Below are 12,133 nucleotides of genomic sequence, written 5' to 3'. Positions count from 1 at the left end.
TGGTCGCTCACAGGCATCGGGTGTTCGGTCCCAGTATACTGAGACCAGAACAACTTCTCCGTCGAGCTTCCCTCCTCGGCCTGGTAATATTCCGCGGCATCCGACACGTTGCGGGGTAAATCTGCGAATGCTCCTGGAGAGCTCCGGACTCGGGTAAGTAACAAGTAATTTACTTGCACATGCTTCCTTTGCATATTGAATGCCTTACCCGCCGCTATCTTCCTCATCGCCTCAATCTCCTGGAGGGCTTTTTGGGCTTCGGCCTTGGCATTCTTTGCACTCTCGAGGGCCGCGGCAAGCTCAGACTCTCGCATCTTCGAGTCAAGATCCAAAGCCTCGTGCTTCGTCACGAGAGCCTGGAGCTCTTGCTGCACCTCGCCCACCCGTGACTCTTGCTTTTCCCGCTCAGTGCGCTCCTTGACCGCTTTGTCTTCGGCCTCGGACAACGCTTGCTTTAGGGTCGCCACCTCGGTCGTGGCCCCTGGCACATTCATGATGATCCTGTCATTTCGCAACCACATTTTCTTTTATATATATAGACAAGGTATTACTTACCTTTGTTCTCCTCGAGCTGCCTCTTGGCAAGGCCCAGCGCTTTCTCGGACCCCTCGAGGTCCTGCTTCAGTGCGGCGACCTCCGCAGTCAGTGCGGCAGAGGTCAGCAGCGAAGCCTGCATACGCATACATACATACTTATATTAGACTCCTGCATATTTTATTTGATCCTCTATTCGGCTTTTCTTTGTGAACACCAAATAGAGCATCCGGGGCTACTGTCTATGTGGTAATATTTTTCCTATATTTTCAATACTTACCTCAAAGCCTGTTAGAAGGCTGGCACATGCTTCAGTCAGTCCGCTCTTGGCGGACTGAACCTTCTTGATCACCGCACTCATAATAGTCCGGTGCTCTTCCTTGATGGAAGCACCACGAAGCGCTCCCAGCAGGTTGTCCGGTGCCTCTGGATGGACAGAGGTCACCGGCACGGGCGTCTTACCCCTTTTGGAAGGGGGCCGCCTGCCCGAGTTCGGAACCACTGGAGGTTCCGGCGTGGTGTTCGGCTGAGAGTCGAACTTGGAGCCCCCGGGAGTCTTGCTCCATTTGCTCCTGGAGTTCGGAAGGTCGCCTTGAGGCGCCTCCGGGACTGTCTCCCCCTGGCTCGGTGCCCCTTGAGATAATACCTCGACATTGTCCGTAGGGCAAGGGCAGACGGGACGGACTGTCAATCTGCTCCGATGCCTCCACCCAGTCCTGTCAAAGGCATGGGAGCTCAGACCACACACATGGTTAAGCTATGGGAAATAAATATCCTACTAGATGTACGGAACTTACTGGATTCGCAGGGTGCTTCGCGCTTAGCTCACGGTCCTCGATGAGAGAGGGAGGGACCTCGGCGCCCTTGAACAGCACCCTCCAGACGTCTTTGTGCGTCGTGTCGAAGAGCTCACTTAGAGTCTGGTGCCGGGCCGGGTCGAACTCCCATAAGTTGAAATCCCGTTGTTGACACGGGAGGATCCGGCGAAAGAGCATGACCTGGACTATGTTGACAAGTTGAAGTTTCTTGCTTGTCATGTTCCGGATACACTTCTGGAGTCCGTCCAGCTCCACCGATGAACCCCAGGACAGGCCCTTCTCCTTCCAGGAAGTGAGCCGCGTGGGGATTCTGGATCGAAACTCGGGGGCCGCCACCCAGTTGGTGTCGCGTGGCTCGGTGATGTAGAACCACCCCGATTGCCACCCCTTTACAGTCTCCACGAAGGAGCCCTCGAGCCATGCAACGTTGGGCATTTTTCCCACCATGGCTCCGCCGCATTCCGCTTGTTGGCCGCCCACCACCTTCGGCTTGATATTGAAGGTCTTGAGCCACAGGCCGAAGTGGGGCCGGATGCGGAGGAAAGCCTCGCACACGACGATGAACGCCGAGATGTTGAGGATGAAATTCGGGGCCAGATCATGAAAGTCCAGCCCGTAGTAGAACATGAGGCCGTGGACGAATGGATAGAGGGGAAATCCCAATCTGCGGATGAAATGGGGGAGGAAAACCACCCTTTCGTGAGGTTCCGGGGTAGGGACGATCTGCCCTGCAGCTGGCAGCCGGTGCGCGATATCCGCGGCTAAGTATCCGCCTCCATGTAACTTTTTGATGTGCCCCTCCATGACGGAAGAGGCCATCCACTTGCCCCCCGCTCCGGACATGTTTGGAGAGAGTTGAGGAGGAGGATGCGGACTTGGGCGCTGGAGCTCGAGTGCGCGAGAATGGATGAGCAAGGAGGAAGAAGGCGTGGGTAGAAAAAGGTGAGATCTTATCCCTTTATAAGGACGGACTAAACTATGCACCCCCACTTGCCTGGTAAAACTCGCTTATCCCCCAAGCACCGTAATTGATGGCGCGGTTGGGTTACCCACGTCCGTATTGATGAGAATCCCGTAATAAGGGGAACACGATCTCTTCTTTGACAAGACGTGTCAAGAAACGGCCTCGCGTTATGTGCGGGGGCTGGTTGAAGAAAAATGGTTCAAATAATTACCGGGCCATGGCGTGATGTCATGCTGCCAAAACGTGTCAGTAGATTAGATTTGTGGTAATATTATTCTCTCTATGGTGGTACGTGGAACTTATTTTGCAGGGTCGGACACTATCCTTGTATTCAAATTCTTCTGTGGTGTATTCGGAGGAGGAACCCACCTTGCAATGCCGAAGACAACACTGCGCGCCGGACTCATCGTCATTGAAGCCTGGTTTAGGGGCTACTGAGGGAGTCCTGGATTAGGGGGTCTCCGGACAGCCGGACTATATCCTTTGACCGGACTGTTGGACTATGAAGATACAAGACTGAAGACTTCGTCCCGTGTCCGGATGGGACTCTACTTGCCGTGGAAGGCAAGCTAGGCAATACGGATATGTATATCTCCTCCTTTGTAACCGACCTTGTGTAACCCTAGCCCCTTCCGGTGTCTATATAAACCGGAGGGTTTTAGTCCGTAGGACAACAGACAATCATACCATATGCTAGCTTCTAGGATTTAGCCTCTCCGATCTCGTGGTAGATCAACTCTTGTAATACCCATATTATCAAGTATAATCAAGCAGGACGTAGGGTTTTACCTCCATCAAGAGGGCCCGAACCTGGGTAAAACATCGTGTCCCCTGCCTCATGTTACCATCCGCCTTAGACGCACAGTTCGGGACCCCCTACCCGAGATCCGCCAGTTTTGACACCGACACATGGCATTATAATCTAGGTAAGCAGGAGGCAACTCAATATCATTTCCACGTATGGGTATATCAAGATAGTTAGCTACACGAGTTGCATAAATTCCACCAAACAAATCTCCACTTATACTGTTGTGATGCAACCTACGTGCAACAATAGCCCCCAAGTTATGTTGTTTATCACCTAATACCGCACTTTTGAGGACACTAAGATCTGGAACGCACATGTGACAAGCCTCATCTTTACCGTTAATGCATCTATCAATGAAGAGAGCAAAATAATGTATGGAAGGGAAATGAATGCTCCCTATGGTAGCTTGTGTGATTTCCCTAGATTCCCCCACAGTAATACTAGCAAGAAAGTCTTTGTATTCAGATTTGCGAGGTTCACTAACATTGCCCCACTGCGGGAGTTTACAAGCAATATTAGAATATTCTAGGTCCATGGTATATGGTTTATCATAAAGGTCAAATAAAAAAGTGTGAGAATTGCACGAGGATGGAAATTTAAACCTTATCACAAATGAATCAGTTAGATAGAGGTATTGCCGGCACTTATCTGACACGAAGCCCTCAAGATCAGCGTTACGCATGTACGTGTCAAATTCATCATTGATGCCTGCCTGGACCATGAACTCCTCTGACGGCCATTCACAAGGCCGCACTTGAGCTTCCCTTGGTAGTTCATTGTCCGGCTCATGTATCGCAAGCCTTGGGCCTTGCTTCCTTGAGGAACCACCTTGGTACATTTTCCTAAACATTTTTCTTCCTCTGAAAAATTTCTGAAATTTTTAGTGACTCAAAATAAAAGTGAACCAAACTCAAGAAGATTGATAGCAACTACTCCCACAAGTGCCTAGAGGCCATATCATGCATTAAAACTACTTTTGACCACATAAATTTGACATGCAAGCTCAAGAACAGGGTCACCTAAGCAGCAAAAAATTGCAATAAATAAAGCACTAGAACAAAAACTAATTGGATCATTAGAGGAGTCACATACCGAAGAACAATCCCCCAAAGCAGTTTTGTGAATGGAGCTTTGAGCTAGGAGATCGAAAATGGCAGCAAGATGAGCTAGAACTCAGGTTTGAGCTGATGGAGGATTTTTTCTGGAGGAAGGCGAAGTGTGTGGGTGCAATAATAAGTGGAAGGGGCCCATGTGGGGTCCACAAGGAAAGGGGCATGCCCCAGGGGGGTGGGCGCGCCCTGGACCCTCGTGGCCAGGTGGTGGGTCCCCCTGGTGTGTTCTCAGTGTCAAATATTCTTAAATATTCTACAAAAAATCATCTAAAATTTTCAGGGCATTTGGAGAACTTTTATTTTCGGGGTATTTTTTATTGCAAGGATAATTCAGAAAACGGACAGAAAATACTATGTTTTCCTTATTTAATATAAATAATAGAAAGTAAAAAGAGGGTACATAGAGTTGTGCTTTCTGACTTCATCCATGTCATGCTCATCAAAAGGAATCCACTAACAAGGTTGATCAAGTCTTGTTAACTAACTCTTTTCGAATAACATGAAAATGGAGTATTTTCGAATAACACTAAGTTACCTCAACAGGGATATGCATGTCCCCAACAATAAGAATATCATATTTCTTCTTGACAGTAGGAAGGGGAAATTCAAAACCTCCAATAATAATCGTTGAAGTTTTTCCAATAGAACTAATATAGTGGACTGGAGGTTGTTTCCTCGGAAAGTGTACCATATTCTCATTACCATTATCATGAAAAGTGACATTGCCTTTGTTGCAATCAATAACAGCCCCTGCAGTATTCAAAAAGGGTCTACCAAGAATAATAGACATACTATCGTCCCGGGAATATCAAGAATAACAAAGTCCGTTAAAATAGTAACGTTTGCAACCACAACAGGCACATCCTCACAAATACCGACATGTATAGCAGTTGATTTATCAGCCATTTGCAAAGATATTTCAGTAGGTGTCAAATTATTCAAATCAAGTCTACGATATAAAGAGAGAGGCATAACACTAACACCGGCTCCAAGATCACATAAAGCAGTTTTTAACATAGTTTCTTTTAATGGAGCATGGTATAGTTGGTACTCCGGGATCTCCTAGTTCCTTTGGTATTCCACCCTTAAAAGTATAATTAGCAAGCATGGTCGAAATTTTAGCTTCTGGTATCTTTCTTTTATTTGTAATAATATATTTCATGTACTTAGCATAAGGATTCATTTTAAGCATATCAGTCAAACGCATATGCAAAAAGATAGGTCTAATCATTTCAGCAAAGCACTCAAAATCCTCATCATCCCTTTCGTGGATGGTTTAGGAGGAAAAGGCATGGGTTTTTGAACCCATGGTTCTCTTTCTTTACCGTGCTTCCTAGCAACGAAATCTCTCTTATCATAACATTGATTCTTTGATTGTGGGTTATCAAGATCAATAGCAGGTTCAATTTCTACATCATTGTTATTGCTAGGTTGAGCATCAACATGAACATCATCATTAACATTATCACTAGGTTCAAGTTCATTACCAGATTGTGTTTCAGCAGCAGAAATAGAAATATCATTAGGATTCTCAGGTGTGTCAGCAACAGGTTCACTAGAAGCATGCAGAGACCTATCATTTTTCCTTTTCTTCTTCTTAGAAGAACTAGGTGCATCAACATTAATTCTCTGAGAACCTTGCTCAATTATCTTTGGGTGGCCCTCCGAATACAAAGGTTCCTGAGTCATTTTACCCCCTCTAGTCACAACTCTAATAGCATTTTTCATTTTTCTTTTTATCTAATTCATTGAGCAAATCATTCTGAGCTTTAAGCACTTGTTCTACTTGAGTGGTAACCATAGAAGCATGTTTACTAACAAGTTTAAGCTCACCTTTAACTCTAGACATATAATCACTCAAGTGTTCAATCATATAAGCATTACGTTTCAATTGTCTACCAACATAAGCATTGAAGTTTTCTTGTTTAACAATAAAATTATCAAAATCATCTAAGCATTGGCTAGTAGACTTATAACGAGGAATATCACCTTCATCAAATCTATAAAGATAATTTACCTTTACTACCTGTGTCGGGTTATCAAGACCATGTATTTCTTCAATAGGTGGTAAATTCTTAACATCTTCAGCTTTAATACCCTTTTCTTTCATAGATTTCTTTGCATCTTGCATATCTTCAGGACTGAGAAATAGAATACCCATTTTCCTCGGAGTTGGCTTAGGAGTTGGTTCAGGAAGTGTCCAATCATTTTCATTACTCAACATATTATTCAATAGCAATTCAGCTTGATCAATAGTTCTTTCCCTAAAAACACAACCAACACAACTATCCAGGTGGTCTCTGGAAGCATCGGTTAGTCCATTATAAAAGATATCAAGTATTTCGTTTTCTTGAGAGAATATTGAGGAAAAGCATTAAGTAATCAGAGAAGACTCCCCCAAGCTTGTGGGAGACTCTCTTCTTCAATTTGCACAAAACTATATATTTCCCTTAAGGCAGCTTATTTCTTATGAGCGGGGAAATATTTAGCAGAGAAGTAATAAATCATATCCTGGGGACTACACACACAACCAGGATCAAGAGAATTAAACCATGTTTTAGCATCACCCTTTAATGAGAACGGAAATAACTTAAGGATATAGTAGTAATGAATTTTTTCCTCATTAGTGAACAGGGTGACTATATCATTTAATTTAGTAAGATGTGCCACAACAGTTTCAGATTCATAGCCATAAAAAGGATTAGATTCAACCAAAATTAACTCAGGGTCGATAGAGAATCATAATCTTTATCGAAAATACAGATGGGTGAAGTAGCAAAAGCAAGGTCATATATATATATATATTTCATTCTAGCATTCAAAGATTTTTCTTTCAGTGTAGCTAACAGTTTCTTAAGATCATATCTATCATTGCAAGCTAAAAAGTCTCTAGCAGTTTCTTCATCCATAACATAACCCTCAGGCACAACAGGCAGTTCATACCTAGGGGGAGAATCTTCATCATCACTTTCATCAATATTATCAGTTTCAATAATTTCATTCTCTCTAACCCTAGCAAGTTGGTCATCAAGAAATTCACCTAATGGCACATTATTATCAAGCATAGAAGTAGTCTCATCATAAGCACCATGCATAGCAGAAGTGGCATCATCAATAACATGCGACATATCAGAATAAATAGCAGGAGTAGGTGTCGCAAGTTAACTCAAAACAGAAGGTGAATCAAGTGCAGAGCTAGATGACAGTTCCTTACCTCCCCTCGTAGTTGAGGGAAAATTTTTGGTTCTTTCATCTTTCAAGTTCCTCATAGTGATCAACAGATATAAATCCCAAGTGACTCAAAGAATAGAGCTATGCTCCTAGGCAACGGCGCCAGAAAATAGTCTTGATAACCCACAAGTATAGGGGGTCGCAACAGTTTTTGAGGGTAGAGTATTCAACCCAAATTTATTGATTCGAGACAAGGGGAACCAAAGAATATTCTCAAGTATTAACAACTGAGTTGTCAATTCAACCACACCTGAAAGACTGAATATCTGCAGCAAAGTATTTAGTAGCAAAGTAATATGGAAGTACCGGTAATGGTGGCAAAAGTAATAATAGTAGTTTTTGTAGTGATTGCAACAGTGGCAACGGAAAAGTAACTAAGCAAAGATCAATATGTGAAAACCTCGTAGGCAATGGATCAGTGATGGATAATTATGTCGAATGCGATTCCTCACACAAAGTTATAACATAGGGTGACACAGAACTAGCTCCAGTTCATCAATGTAAGGTAGGCATGTATTCTGAATATAGTCATACGCGCTTATGGAAAAGAACTTGCATGACATCTTTTGTCCTACCCTCCCGTGGCAGAAGGGTCCTATTGGAAACTAAGGGATATTAAGGCCTCCTTTTAATAGAGTACTGGAACAAAGCATTAACACTTAGTGAATACATGAACTCCTCAAACTATAGTCATCACCGGGAGTGGTCCTGATTATTGTCACTTCGGGGTTACTGGATCATAACACATAGTAGGTGACTATTGACTTGCAAAATAGGATCAAGAACTCACATATATTCATGAAAACATAATAGGTTCAGATTTGAAATCATGGCACTCGGGCCCTAGTGACAAGCATTAAGCATAGCAAAGTCACAGCAACATCAATCTCAGAACATAATGGATACTAGGGATCAAACCCTAACAAAACTAACTCGATTACATGATAAATCTCATCCAACCCATCACCGTCCAGCAAGCCTACGATGGAATTACTCACGCACGGCGGTGAGCATCATGAAATTGGTGATGGAGGAAGGTTGATGATGATGATGGCGATGGATCCCCCTCTCCGGAGCCCCGAAAGGACTCCAGATCAGCCCTCCCGAGAGAGATTAGGGCTTGGCGGTGGCTCCGTATCGTAAAACATGATGAATCCTTCTCCTTGATTTTTTTCGAGGGTAGAGTATTCAACCCAAATTTATTGATTCGACATAAGGGGAGCCAAAGAATATTCTCAAGTATTAGCAGTTGAGTTGTCAATTCAACCACACCTGGAAGACTTAATATCTGTGGCAAAGTATTTAGTAGCAAAGTAATATGATAGTAGCGGTAACAGTAGCAAAAGTAATAGTAGCAGTTTTGTAGTGATTGTAACAGTGGCAACGGTAAAGTAACTAAGCAAAGGTCAATATGTGTAAAGCTCGTAGGCAATGGATCAGTGATGGGTAATTATGTCGGATGCAATCACTCATGCAATAGTTATAACATAAGGTGACACAGAACTAGCTCCAGTTCATCAATGTAATGTAGGCATGTATTCCGAATATAGTCATACGTGCTTATGGAAAAGAACTTGCATGGCATCTTTTGTCCTACCCTCCCATGGAAGTGGGGTCCTATTGGAAACTAAGGGATATTAAGGCCTCCTTTTAATAGAGTACCGGACCAAAGCATTAACACTTAGTGAATACATGAACTCCTGAAACTACGGTCATCACCGATAAGTATCCCAATTATTGTCACTTCGGGGTTAACGGATCATAACACATAATAGGTGACTATAGACTTGCAAGATAGGATCCAGAACTCACATATATTCATGAAAACATAATAGGTTCATATTTGAAATCATGGCACTCGGGCCCTAGTGACAAGCATTAAGCATAGCAAAGTCATAGCAACATCAATCTCAGAACATAATGGATACTAGGGATCAAACCCTAACAAAACTAACTCGATTACATGATAAATCTCATCCAACCCATCACCGTCCAACAAGCCTACGATGGAACTACTCACGCACGGCGGTGAGCATCATGAAATTGGTGATGGAGGAAGGTTGATGATGACGACGGTGATGGATTCCCCTCTCCGGAGCCCTGAACGGACTCCAGATCAGCCCTCCCGAGAGAGATTAGGGCTTGGTGGCGGCTCCGTATTGTAAAACGCGATGAATCCTTCTCCTTGATTTTTTTTCTCCCCGAATGTGAATATATAGAGTTGGAGTTGAGGTCGGTGGAGCCTCAAGGGGCCCACGAGACAGGGGGCGCGCCCCCACCCTCGTGGACAGGGTGTGTGTCGGATTTCGGGTTCCGGCAGACCCTTGAGGTTCGAACACTGGGGTGCGCACAGAGATTTCGCCTCCTACCTACCTGCACCCCTCCGCCATGCTAAGATCTAAGCAATGGAAAGAACAACACGAATGACACAGGGTTTATACTGGTTCAGGCCACCGTTGTGGTGTAATACCCTAGTCTAGTGTGTGGCGTGGTGGATTGCCTCTTGGGCTGATGATGATGAACAATACAAGGAAGAACAGCCTCGCGAGGGTCTGCTCTTGGCTGGGGTAATGAACTGCCGGGAGGGGTTCAGTCACCCTTCTCTCTCTCTTTTTCCCCTTCTTTCGTCCTTTTCCTCTTCCCTCGTTCTGTGGGTGGTTGGTCCTATTTATAGAGGCCCTGGTCCTCTTCCCAAATATCGAGCAGGAAGGGAGCCAACAATGGCGGGCTAATTTTAAGGGGGACAGCTAGTACCAGCTATCCTGACAAAAGTAGTCTTTGCCTGCACAAAGCTCTGGTGGTGACGCCGTCTTGGGCTCCACAATGACCTCCGTCTTGCAGTCCTCCTGGTCTTGGTCTTGTTGCACCGAAATGGCAACCTTTGCCTGAGGCCTCGGTACTCTGCGGCTGCGCTTGCTCCCTTTGCACCAAAGAGGAAAGGAGGACGCTGCGCGGGCTGGCACCCGCCTGGCGCCTTCGGTCGTCATGGCTTGCGTCACGGGCACCTCATGAGGTACCCCGCCTTGACCTCTCCGCCTCCTCGCGAGCCAGCCTGATGAGGCCGTGCCTGAGGAAGCTCTGCGTCATCCGCCCCGCGAGGCTTGGCCCCTCGCGAGGGTCTTGGGTCTGTGTTGGTGAAGATGGGCCGTGCTGGGCCCCCCTTTGAGCCACGCCGCAGGCCGTAGCCAGGCAAGTCTGGGGACCCCCGTTCCTAGAACGCCGACAGTAGCCCCCGGGCCCAAGGCGTGCCCGGACTTGGCCATGCAGGGAGGCAGAAGGGCAAGAGTGAAGCGCCGCGGGCCCTAACAGCCTGCGGCCTTGGGCGCTGCATGGCGGTTGATTGGACGTGGGCGTCTCCACTTCCCCATGGCGCCTCGGTAACTGCACGGATTGGACTAGTCCCTGCATGCAAAGCGGGTCATGATTACCTGTGATCGTGGAGGTCGGCGGTTGGCCTTCGCCGGCTATAAGTACGGAAGGGCGCGCGCCCTTCAAGCTCATCCCCCCTTGCTTCTCCTTCTTCTTCATGGCCCCGCCGAGGAGGTTCTCGGCCGCAGAGAAGGGGAAGGCTCACCAGGTTGAGCCTGCCTCTCCCCCGCCCAAGCGCGGCCGAGGGCGCCCTCGCAAACATCCTGTGGCCACCACGGCAGCTCCCCGCGGCCGTGGAGACGATTTCCAGCGCGGCGGCGGGCGGATCGCTGCGGCCGGGGGACGCGCTCCGGTTGTGCGTCCCCCTAGGCCATGCTTTCATGCTGCAGAGGTGCTACCGGAGTTCGTCGTGTGGTCGGCGGAGCCGACAAGCACCCGGCTTCCGCTTCCTCTCTTCGTCCTCGGCGAGCTCCCGGCCGGCGCTCCGGGCAGCCTCTGGCTTCAGGCTGACGGCTGCTGCAGCCGGGCCTCATGGGCTTCACTGGAGGTCTCCGCAGCCGGGAGCCTGGCCCTGGCCCGCGGTTGGCAGACGTTTGCCCGCGTGCGTGGCCTGAGCCGTCGTTGCAGCCCGCACTTCAAGTTTGACGGTGATGCCACCCTCTATGTGAGGGTGTTTGGGGAAGATGGTCGCCGCGCAGGGTGCTGCCCCGAGGACGACGACCGCGGCCGGGAGCCTAGCTCCGGCGACGATGGAGAAGACAGCACTCGCGTGACTGGCGGCGCTCGGGGTTCCCCAAGCTTCTCCGATTCTTCTTCAGGCGGCGACTCTTCCAGCGGTGGCCGTGGTCAGCCTCCACGCTGTCGCATCTTCTTGGGGGTGGTAGCGTGTCCGCCCGCCGTCGTGCCCCGGTGAAGCGCGAGAGGGAGTCTGCCTGAGCCCCGGAGGCAACTCAAGTGTTCCCTGCAGGCCGGTGTGAGGCGAGCTGCGCCTGATCTGTTCTTTCTTTACCTTTTTTTCCTGCGTAAAAAAGACAGTAGTGTGGAGCCCCGCGGGGGCGTGTTTGGGTTATTGCTATTAATCATCGTTTTGCTTCCGTTATCGTGCCTTCCGGCTGCGTGCCCGTGTGTGGATAGTTCCCGGCCCCGGCCGTGGGGGGGCGACCGACCCAGGCCCTGTGTTCGTGTCGCGATGCCCATGGTGCACGGACTGGAAGGGTGCTCCTGTAATGGACCCAGGTTGCGAACCCTTTGAACGACTAGGACGGGAACACTCGCGAGGGCGCTCGGCAGTCCCCCC

The sequence above is a fragment of the Triticum urartu genome, chromosome 1 (genome assembly GCF_003073215.2).
Source record: "Triticum urartu cultivar G1812 chromosome 1, Tu2.1, whole genome shotgun sequence".
NCBI classification, from domain to species: domain Eukaryota; kingdom Viridiplantae; phylum Streptophyta; class Magnoliopsida; order Poales; family Poaceae; genus Triticum; species Triticum urartu.
This window is presented reverse-complemented; position numbering follows the sequence as displayed.